Below are 12,377 nucleotides of genomic sequence, written 5' to 3'. Positions count from 1 at the left end.
AGATTTGTAATAACATGAAGTTAGACATGGTTCTGCATATATTCCAGGACTCCATATTTATATTGAATGACTAAAAATAAAGTTGTTTAAAAAATTAAAAATGTTGTGATACATCTTGCTCTTTTTCCATTTAAAAAAATTAAAGCATAATTTGCATATAGCAAAATTTACCATTTTTAAAGTAGTTATGTGAGTTTGACAAACACACACAATCATGTAACCACCACCATGATCAAGATATAGAACAGCTGCATCACCCCTAAAATTCTCTCATACTCCTTTGCAGTTAACTCCTCCAACCCCTGGCATCTGACATCCATTGATCTGTTTTTATCTTGTGAAAGGAAAATAAATCTTGGGAACCCAAAATCACTAAGCCAAACAGAAAAGTCAAGCTGGGAACTGTGTAGGGCAAACCTACCTCACATTCTATTCCCAAAAAAGATAGCTACTAAGATAAAAAAGATAGATACCTCCCTCACAAGGAATTTCCTCGAGGACAAAGGACAGACAGAACTCAAAGTCATCCGTCTGCTCATTTTGGAAAGGCTAATCAGAAACTCAAAAGAATGCAACTGTTTGTCTCTTAGCTACCTATGACCTGGAAGCCCCCTCCCTGCTTCAAGTCGCCCCACCTTTCCAGACTGAACCAATGTTCATCTTACATGTGTTGATTGATGTCTCATGTCTCCCTAAAATGTATAAAGCCAAGCTATGCCCCGACCACCGTGGGCACATGTCGTCAGGGCCTCCTCAGGCTGTGTCACAGGTGTGTTCTTAACTTAGGCAAAATAAACTTCCTAAATTCACTGAGACCTGTCTCAGATATTTGGGGTTCACAATCTGTATAGTTTTGCTTTTTCCAGAATGTCAAATACATGGAATCATTACAATGGGTAGCCTTTTGGGCTTGAGTTATTTGACTTAGCACACTGTAATGGAGATTCATCCATGGGGTGTACATACTACGGGGTCACTTATTGCTGAATGTCTTGCATTTTTTTTTTTTTTTGAGATAGGGTCTCACTCTGTTGTCCAGGCTGCAGTGCAGTGGTAGCACGATCACAGCTCCCTGCAGCCTTGATATCCCAGGCTCAACCAATCCTCTCACCTTAGCCTCCTGAGTACCTGGGACTAAAGATGTGCACCACCAAGCTGGCTAATTTTTTATGTTTTTTTGTAGAGATGGAGTCTGTATTAGCTAGAGTTCTCTAGAGGGACATACGATAGATGTATATATAAACGGGAGTTTATTAGGGAGTATTGCACTTTAACATATGAATGCTGTATCTCAATAAAAAATTTAAAACATTTTTCTTTTTGTCAATATATAATTTGTAGCAAGTGGAACAAGGACTTCCTAAGTAAACAGATCTGGGTAATCATTTGTTATGTCAGATTTGGACACATTTCTTGATCTCCTTGATTTTCAGTTTATCTGTGTAAATGGGATTAATAACCCCCCCCTTTTTTTTTGAGACAGAGTCTCGCTCTGTTGCCCAGGCTGGAGAGCAGTGGTACAATCTCGGCTCATTGCAATCTTTGCCTCCTGGGTTCAAGCAATTCTCCTGCCTCAGCCTCCTGAGTAGCTGTGATTACAGGTGCATGCCGCCATGCCTGGCTAATTTTTGGATTTTTAGTAGAGATGAGGTTTCATCATGCTGGCCAGGCTAGTCTCAAACTCCTGACCTCAGGTGGTCTGCCCACCCCAGCCTCCCAAAGTGCTGGGATTACAGGCATTAATAAACACTTTTCAGAATTGTGTAGATCTCATAAAATAATGAATATTAAATTCTGCCATACAATATGCATAAGGTACTGTTAACAATTATCCAAAACTTGGAAATTAGTAAGTCTTTTCAGTGTCAGTGGGGCTTGTGTGTAGACCTGAGGGGGTGATTATCTGATTCTCCAGGTGGGTACTTTTGTTTGACTTCCTATTTACTACTGACAAGGATATTTTACAACTCTAAAAGTTAACTCACAGGAGCAATGCAAATAATTCTCTTCAAAGAGCAATGCAGAGGGATAAAAATATCTTGGTTGGAAATATCACTCCAAGGTTACACTATTATTGCCCTCTGTACATGAACCAATTTTGTATCTAAATTATGAATCTTATTCAAACATTCTTCTTTTTCAGCCTCTATAAATACTTCAGTTTTTCCTATTTCAACTGCCTGCTGGTTCCCTCATTAACCAGTTAAAAAACCTTTGACTTGTGCTCCCTTTATATTTGAATGAGTCATACTTTTTTTTTTTTTTTTTTGAAACGGAGTCTCACCCTGTCACCCAGGCTGGTATGCAGTGGTGCAATCTCAGCTCACTGTGGCCTCTGCGTCCTGGGTTCAAGAGATTCTGCTGCCTCAGCCTCCCAAGTAGCTGAGACTGCAGGCATGCAACACCACACCTGGCTAATATTTTGTATTTTAAAGAGAGACAGGGTTTCACCATGTTGGCAAGACTGGTCTCCAAATCCTGACGTCAGGTGATCCGCCTGCCTCAGCCTCCCAAAGTGCTGGGATTACAGGCATGAGCCACCATCCCTGGCCGAGTTATACTTTTAATTTTGTATCTGGCAATAATTAACAGAGTGCTTTGCTCATAATAAGTGTTTGATAAACTTTAGCTTTTATTCTCATCCCAACTTTTTTTCTCCCTATATCTAGGTATGGGAAACAATATTAAATAAGGTATGTTTCCTTCATAACTGATTTTCCAGTTTATTTTTATTTCATCAATGTTAAGATGAGATCAGGCCGGGTGCGGTGGCTTATGCCTATAATCCCAGCACTTTGGGAGGCCAAGGCGGGTGGATCACCTGAGGTCAGGAGTTCGAGACCAGCCTGGCCGACATGGTGAAGCCCTGTCTCTGCTAAAAACTACAAAAATTAGCCAGGTGTGGTGGCAGGTGCCTGTAATCCCAGCTACTTTGGAGGCTGAGGCAGGAGAATCGCTTGAACCTGGGAGGCAGAGGTTACAATGAGCCGAGATCATGCCATTGCACTCCAGTCTGGACAACAGAGGAAAACTCTGTCTCAAAAAAAAAAAAAAAAAAAAAAAAAAAAAGATGAAGTCACTTAAAATCAAAATATTGAAAATATTTGTTTATAAAAACAAACTTTTAGTGATAGGTTAGCATTAAGGTTTTTTTTATTGTAAAGAACAGGAATAGAGAATCCTATAAATTTGCCTTATGATTTTTTTTCCAGGCACATTTGTTTAAGGATGTGTAGAGGAGAATGGAGTAGGGGAAGAAGTACATTAGACTTAATAGATTTTGGTTAGGTTATGCAAAACCAGTGGTAAATGGCATACTGGTGCTTGCTGGAGTTGTGGTGAGGGGAGAGGACACTAATGAGGCAGGTGGTATATTAAAAATTAACAATAAAACTTCATGTGACTTTTTATATTTTTAAAAGCATTTTCATATACATTATCTTATTTAACCCTCAAAGCAACATCATAAAATATATTCTTATGTTGCATATAGAATACTGGCACAAAGAGTTCAAGGTGACTCAGTGAATTAGTGACTTTTATAGAACAGAGACCACTTCCAAATCTAGTACTTGCCCTGTGATACTGCATGACCACTACCCTAGCTACTGCTATGCATTGGGTGTTTTCATTCCCCCACTAATTCATATGTTGAAGCCTAAACCCCCAGTGTGATGGCATTTGGAGGTGGTCTTTGCAAGATAATCAGGTCATGAGGGTGGACCCTTCCTGAATGGGATTGATGCCCATATAAGAGACAGCAGAGAGATGATCATCTCTCCTCCGCCAAATGAAGGTACAATGAGAAGACAGCCTTCCGCAAACTAGGAAGAGAATCCGGACCAAACACTAGATCTGCCAGTGCCATGATACTAGATACCTCAGCCTTCAAAACTGTGAGAAATAAATTTCTATTGTTTAAGTCACCCAGTCTATAGTGTTCTGTATAGCACCCTGAACTAAGACACCTACCAAATCTATTTATAACATAAGTTTCCCTGTAAAGCCCTTATCCTGAAACTTCTAAGACTGGACATTTAAAGCTTCCTTAAAGCATCTCCCAGCAAAAGACCTGAAAATTAGTAATAAGACTAATATTTACAATGGAGGAGAAAAAGAAAAATACGGTTTTTGCTAAAGTTTTCTACTTTGTTAAATGTTTACATTTATTCTCAATTCTAAAAGGAAGACACTTTGGGCTTTGGGAGCCTCAAAAATTTGGGTCTTTTCTTTATTGAGAAGTTGTAGGTCAGGGGAGCAGTGGATGATCCTGTAAGTTTACCTTAAAATGGCTTTCTAGATGCATCTGTTTGAGTGTTTGCAGAGGCACATAGAACATGGGATTCAGGAGTAGGTTAGACTTTGACATGCTGGGTCAGCATATCTCAAATCAAAGGTAGGGGGTGGTGTGGGTTTTTGCTGAAGTTGAGAGGTGGGAAGAGGCAACTGGGGAGGACAGCTTGCAAACCGCTATCTTATTTACCTGCATAGCCTTGGACCTCTGAAATATTATAGCTAAAGACAGCTGGGAGAACTGAGGTCCGAATATAAATAGTAATGTTTCTCCTACTTAAGATGAAAGAAATGGAGTTAGAATGCAGGTTTAGATGCTAAAAGAGTCAAAAGCCTAGATGCCCAGTCTTTCTCTTCATCTCCTACTTTCTGGCCCTTTATGCCTCTTCTGTGATTCAATTAGTTCACTGCTGCTTCTTGCTTCTTACAGTAATTGTTGACTCTCAGCTTCACTCTTCACCTCAACTGAGCTGGGGGCCATTCATAAACATCAGGTTAACCTAGCAGCTTTCTTTTGTCTCCTCTTTTGCTAGTCCCTCAGAGAGGGCATGAAAGGAGCTGAGCCACTCTCTGAAGCCTAATTCTACATCCTTCACCTTCTATTAAGTTACATTCTGCTACCTTGGTTAAGACCCTGCTGACCTTTAGAGCCCTCGGCTCTTTTAGCACAGAATTTTTGTCCTTATTCATTTATAAAGAAGCGGGGTAGACATTTAGGGTATCTTTAAACCAGGTATATAATAAAGTATTCTAACTCAGAGCAGGATATAGCACAAATAAATCGAATGCCCTGAAGGGAATGGAAAAGAAAATCTATTTCCAGAATATTTGCATTCTATTAACAAGTACTTCAGGTCAGGTACTCAACAACTTTGCATGCATTATAGCGCTAGATGTGTTCCCAAATTCACTTAGGTGACATCTCCAGTGCTTTCCTTCTTACTCATGGAAAGGATTCTCCTGGAAAGTAAAAATGGCTTTAGCAATCTCAATATTGAGAGGGCAAGTGCCTGTCCTTACCCAGGACCCAGTGGCGTTGGTATCCACAGAATACAGGAGCATAAGACAGAGGCAGCTGTCTTCTGATTTGTCACCCTCTGGAGGGAATAACATTAGCACCTTGCCAGCCTTTCATCTGCCACCTGGACCCAGCACTTGACACTTGTCTCCCAGCTGGTCGACAAGCTCTGTTTTCTGTCACCAAGGCAGGCCTCCTTTCCAAGTGGCTCTGACCTCGGCAGGGGAGTCCGTGGCAGGCAGAAGCCAGGCAAGTGCAGGGATGGAAGCCATCATAGTGCTGGTATCCAGCCACCACAGCTCAGGGGCTAAGTGCTGAATGCCTTGGGGCATTCTGGGGGAACTTTAATATATAGATAAGGAGGCATTTGCATCGCACTAGTTAATAGACAGGAATCCTGAGACAATTCCAGCTCTTCTCCTGCCAGCCTTTAAAATGCCCTTCTTCCCCCATCTCCAAAAGCTTCAATGTGTCATATATTTCAAAGGCAGTTACTGAATGAAGGCAACACCCCACCAATCATTTTGTCTGCCTTTGTTTTTTTTGGTCTTTTCTAGAAATTGTCCAGAGAGCAGGGGCCATGTTTACTAACTCAGTTGGTATTGCATGATGAGGCTGTCTCAAGGGCAGTCTGATGCTATTGTTGAATGGATCTCAAGATACCTACTGTAAGCTATGGAAACACTGTATGACCCCTACTACTCATATGGCCACCAATATCATTGTAAAGGAGAAAGCAAGTGGCAAAGATAGTCGGTGGTTCTTATGTGAAAGTAATTTCATTCATCATCGCAGCAGATGGCACACAGCAATACTGCTGTGATGAACTGGTTGTAGTGACAGGTGAGTGATAGTCTATAGAATGTGGACTCCCAGGAGCTTTTCTAAAAATCAGTATTGCCATTTCTATGACCCTCAAGTAATCACATCCTTCTATTATATCTGTCTGTTACTCCACAAATTATAATCCCTTTAAGACTTCTTGAGCACTGTTAAAAATTCCTTAGGATGGTCCACATTAAGCTTTATCTGGCATCTCCACCTTTTGAAGAGGCATTTGGACTTCTCCTAAAGAGTAAGTGTAATGGAGCAAATGCTATTATTATATATTTGTATTCACAGTCTTACCCTATTCCAGGTTCTAAGGAGGACTGTTTGCCTTCTCCTGAAAAGATAATGGGTTGCCAAGAACTAGATGAACTAGCAGACACCTAGAAAGGGCAAAGTGATTTACATTAGAAGAAATTCATGAACAAAGAGACTGGAAAAAAGTTGAAAAAGGAAAGAGCCCATTAAAGATGAAGATTTTCATAGAATGTTTAGAAGACAGATTTGGGGGTGGTGTGAAAATTGCTATGAAGAGGTACCGGAGGTAGATTTTCCATGAAATTCTCACTGGTACTGACTCCCTCCAAGTCCCTCAGACCTGAATAATGTGTTTACATATTCATTATATATCTTTCTTCTTTTCAGAGCACCTGCCTCCCCCCGCCCCCACCCCTGCCAAATTGTATAAGCTTCAGGCCCCATAAGCTTTAATCTTGACTGGATCTATAGAGAAATGAGTTGTAAGGTTGAGAAAATTTTTCCAACCTCTGAAAGGCAAAATAGATAATTGTGTACCTTCCTTGTTATGCGAAGACCCTGTCTAGTAGGCCTAAGAGTCATCTGAATTGAATTCAGAAATGTGTAAAATTGTCTAACAGGTATTTTTTAGACCATTTTTGCCTATTGCTATGCTCTGTGTCTAAAACCCCTTAATTTGTATATTGAAGCCCTCATCTTCAATGTGATGGTAACTGGAGATGGAATCTTTCAGAGGTAATTTAATTTATGTGATGTCATGAGGGTGAAGCCCTTATAATGGAATTAGTGCCCTTATAAGAAGAGACACTAGAGAGCTTGCTTTCCCTGCCTGCCTTGTGAGGACACAGGGAGAAGGCAGCCATCCAAAATCCAGAAAGAGAACCCTCAATGGAAACTGATCATGCTGGCACCTTGATCTTGGACCTCTCAACCTTCAAAACTGTGAGAGAATAAATTTCTGTTGTTTAAACAACCCAGTCTATGATATTTTGTTATGGAAGCCCAGCTAAGACACTGAGAGAGAATAATTTTTGCTCTATAGTGATGCAAATTATTTCTAAAGTAGAAAAGATAACCCCAAAGATAGCAGTTTATTGCCCTGTAATAGTTTTGTGTCTAATTAACAATCATATTTCTCCATTTATTTTTGCTTTCACTGACTATATATATACATACATTAAATTCTCTTATCATCATTTGAAATAGCTTCACCATCTTTTTCTTTTTTTTTTTCCCTGTAACAGGGTGTCACCGTTGCCCAGGCTGGAGTGTCAGTGGCACAATCATGGCTTACTGCAGCCTTGAACTCCTGGGCTCAAGTGATCCTCCCACTACAGCCCCCCGAGTAGCTGAAACCACATGTGTGTGCCACCATGCCCGACTAATTTTTTTATTCTTTGTACAGACAGGGTCTCACCATGTTGTCCAAGCTGGTCTCGTACTCCTGGGCTCAAGTGATCCTCCCACCTCGGCCTCTCAAAGTGCTTGGATTACAGGTATAAGCTGCCATGCCCAGCCTCCCCATCATTTTAATGAGTTAAAATAAAACTTTGACACATGCTCACTATGTATTTGTATAGGAATTCTCTTTTTAAATTTTGAAAATAATACTTTTGACAGTGAGAAGAGAATCTTTAGGAATTATGCTGCATATTGTATAATGTATTTCACTTTGGTATCACTTTATGAGACTTCATCAAAAATTTTATATTACTTTTTAAATGTTAGACAGCAATTTATTTTTCAAAATAACACTATGCTGGCGTTGGTCATGAAGTAATTCAATTAGAGTAGGGCTTCTCTAGTGATATCAAATGTGTTTTGTTTTGAAGTCCACTTCCTTACAGACCATGAGATGAGAAGGAAAAAGTGCCAGATAATTTCTAACTACTACAAAGAAATGAGATTTTCCCTTCCTTCTCTCAGAATTGGTTGCTCAAACATATAGCTCTTTCATGACCCATTTTTATTACTGTAGCTCTCCCTATTGCTTGTGGTTTCTGTTACCGATAGTCTAGATTTTATGGATCAAGGCTGTCCCCCTTGCTGTCCTTTTCATTTATATCATCCTTTCATGTGAAAAATATGTATTGAGCACAGTACATGTGCCAGACATTGTTCTAAGTACTGGGGACTATGCAGTGATCTACACAGGCAATAATTCCTGTCCCATCCTCCTGCAGATTATATTCTATTGGGGGAAACATGTAATAAACAAATACAGTATGTTAGATAATAATTAGGTGTTGGCAAAAAATATTTTTAAAGGGAAGGAGGCTAGAATGTGCTAACACAAAGGAGGAGGAGGTTTACAGTAATATTAAATGCAGGGGCCTCTGGGAATGTGACATTAAAACTGTTGGAGTTAAATAATTTTTGGAGTTGGGGAACTAGCAAAGCAGAGATCTGGAGGAGGAGCATTTCAGGCAGAGAACATGGCAAGTATACAAAGGACTTGAGGTTGAAGCATGCCTGGTGCGTTTGTGGACTAGCAAGGAGGCCGTCATGCGGCATGAGCAAAGGAGAGAGAGGCAGGACACAAGGTCGGAGACAAATAGGGCGGAGAAACGGCTCGTGCTGTCAGGACTTGTCAGCCATTTTAACTATTTAGCTTTTGAACTGAAATTTCGAATGAAATGGACAACTTTTGGAGGACTTTAGAGGAGGAACTACATAATCTCATGTTAGAAAAGGTGCACTTTTGCTGCAGTAAAAAGTTAACTGGAGTGGGGACAATGATGAAAGCAAGGAGGCTTATTAAGAAGCTATCTCAGTAATTCAGGTCAAAAACATTGGCAGCTTGGACCACAGTCAAAGTAGTGATGAGAAGTGGTTAGCGGCTGAATACATATTGAAAGTTGAGCCAACAAAGTTTGCTATGGATTCAATGTAGAGTCTGCAAGTGAAAAGAAGACATGAATTGACTCTGCTTTTTGGCTTAATTGGAAGGATATATAGCATTGTTATTTGCTGAGCCAGGAGACATGCAGGAGAAACAGATTGAAGGTGAGATCAGGAGTTCCACTTTGGACATGTTAAATATGAACCATCCAGTGGAGATGTCCAATAGGCAATTGGCATTTCAGACTGGAGTCCAGGTGAGGAGTCTTTGCTAGAAATACAATCTTGGGAGTCATGAGGACAAAGATGGTACTAAAAGCCATGAGAGGAGATGAGCTCAATAAGGGGGTATAGATAGAGAAGAGGTCCAAAGACTGAGTTCTGAAGCACTCCAGTATTTTGAAATCAGTAAGATGAAAAAGAACCAGAAAAAACCCTACAAAGGAGTGGCTAATTGTAGAGAAGGAAACCCAGGAGAGTTAGGAATCCTGGAAGTCAAAAGAATCAAGCACTTCAAGAAGTAGGGAGTGAGCTGGGAATGGTGGCCCACGCCTGTTATCCCAACACTTTGGGAAGCTGAGGTGGGCGGATCACGAGGTCAGTAATTCAAGACCAGCCTAGCCAATAGGGTGAAACCCCATCTTTACTAAAAATACAAAAATTTGCCAGGCATGGTGGTGCACGCCTGTTGTCCCAGCTACTAGGAAGGCTGATGTAGAAGAATCGTTTGAACCCAGGAGGCGGAAGTTGCAGTGAGCTGAGATCGTGCCACTGCACTCCAACCTGGGCAACAGAGCAAGACTCTGTTTCAAAAAAAAAAAAAAAAAAAGAAGAAGTAAGGAGTGATCAACTAGGAGCATAGGTCAAATATGATAAACACTGAGAACTGACCATTAGGTTTAGCAGTGGATGTCTCTGGTGGTCTTGATGAGAGCAGAATTGGAGTGGTAAAGGTGAAATCCTGACAGGAGTTAGTTTAATGGAGAATGACAGGGAAGGAATTGGAGACAGTGTAGACTGATACTTGTTTTTAAGGGATTTACTCTAAAAGAGAGCAGGGGAATGGGTCAGTGGAGGGCAATATGGGATCAAGATAGGGTTTTTATTTATAAGGGTGGTAGGAAATAGCAGTTATGCAAATGCAGGTCGGTAGTAGGTGATGAGTTGGGTTTAGCCAGGATGGGGGTTGACACGTGAGTACCCTGGAGCAAAAGAAAGACAAGTAAGATGAGGACATAATGATGATGAGCTCTGGAATCTGAGCTAGGTAAGGAGGGAGTAAGGGTTTGGGGGCCTTGTAAGGGATAGTGAAAAGGTGGTATGATCAATAGCTTGCAGGTGTGTCCAAGAACTGTTGAATTTAAAGAACTTTTGGAGTTGGGGAGATAAGCTGGAAAGCCAGCAGATGATGACTGAGAAGGGGTTGCTGTGGATGGTAACAAGTCTAGGCTATACACCTGGGAGTGGACAGCTGAGGCACAGGAGGACCAGGTCATTGGAGGACTGAAAGGCTAGGTGGGTAGGAGGATGCAGCTATTTATTTGGCCAGCATGTGCCTGGCTGCCTTATTGAGGTGTTCACAGCTGGTGTCTGTTCTACCTATCAGTGCCTTTGCCCACTTGTTAAATATTGTGAATATCATTCCTGAGCAACAAAGAATCAAAGTATCATCACTGTGGATCTTGGCATTCCCAAGAATGGTGACAAGAGTGTTTGGGGAGTGTGATGGTGGAAGAGAGCTAATATCTTAAGAGACAGAGGGCCTGTCATGTCTGCACATCAAACTGCCAGGCAGCGGGGAGGTAGGGGGGGTAAGCCTCTGCCGTCCCCAGCCCTGAGCCCCTGGGGTGTTCCTGAAGGGTGAGGGAAGGGCTATAGGGGCAGGAGAAACCAAGGAGAAAGGTTTCTGGGGAGGAGTAGAGGCCTGAAAATAGCAGAGTCAGAAACAAATTTCACCAGCTTCACAGTCCGGCCTTAGACCAACCCAAGCAGCTTGATGGGTCTGTAAACTAAGCTACATCTTGTGGCTGTTAGGATGCCTAATTCATACCTGGGTAGAATGCATTCCAGAATCTTCAGTGTGGCCATGAGTCAGACAGATATCATAAGCCAACCACAGCCCAGTGAAAACAACATGTTTTCTTCTGCTTTTGTGATTATCTCCTTGTTGTTTTGCGATTATCTCCTTGATTTATTCCTTCCTCCTTTTTTCCTCCTGCCCCCTTATCAGTCCGAGCTAGGATAAGCAATTTCAAAAAGTTGTCAAGGTTCTTCTGGTCCTGCTTTCCTTTATGATAACAATTGTGCCCTGGAACCATTTTCAGGCAGGCACAGCTCCCTGCTGGGGGAAACAATCTGGAGCTCAGGGAAGTAGGAAAACCCCCTGTGTGAAAGTGCTCAGCGCAGACCAGGCTCTGCCACCTCCTGTTCACCTTGAGGCGGCTTCCCCAGTCCCTGCAGCTTCCCTGCCCAGCACAAGGCAGCCTTGCCGGAGACTGTGGCTTTCACCACACAGTGACTCAGCTCCCCTGGGGATGATGGCAGGACTGTCTGCACAATCAGCCACAGTGGCACCAAATAACTCATGCTGAGGAAGCTAGTCCGTTCTACCGAGGCCTCTCATCCCGAGAATCCACAGCCACTGCCCCCAAGGCATATGGTGCTTGCCTTCCCCCAACCTTCTACAACCCAAACATCTATCCTGGATTATTCTCTTATCTTCCGCAGCTTTATGCTCCCTCCTGAGTCCTCCCACTCTCAGACTCTCTCTCCAAGCTCTTTACTCTTTCCACCATTCCCTCAGAGAATAAACACTTCAACGTTATCCTCTTTGCAGTATCCTTCCATCACCATTTGTTGAAGCCTACCTTCCCCTGAAGGTACACCATCTCTTGCTTCTCTTTCCATTGGAGGCTGCGATATCCCCTGCATGCCCCTAGACCGGAGGCGCAGGTTGGGCTCAGGATTCACCCAGCTCCACGGTGCTGCTTTTCCACTGTGTGTAATTCTGGGATACGTAAACATATATGTGGATGAACATCCAACACGCTAATCAAAGCTTTAATTCTTTGACCTCAAGGCTCAAAGCTGAGCTAGTTATAGTCTGGAACTGCATGACATCAAAAAATATCACTCCTAG

This window comes from Pongo pygmaeus, chromosome 15 (genome assembly GCF_028885625.2).
Source record: "Pongo pygmaeus isolate AG05252 chromosome 15, NHGRI_mPonPyg2-v2.0_pri, whole genome shotgun sequence".
Taxonomy (NCBI): Eukaryota; Metazoa; Chordata; class Mammalia; order Primates; family Hominidae; genus Pongo; species Pongo pygmaeus.
This window is presented reverse-complemented; position numbering follows the sequence as displayed.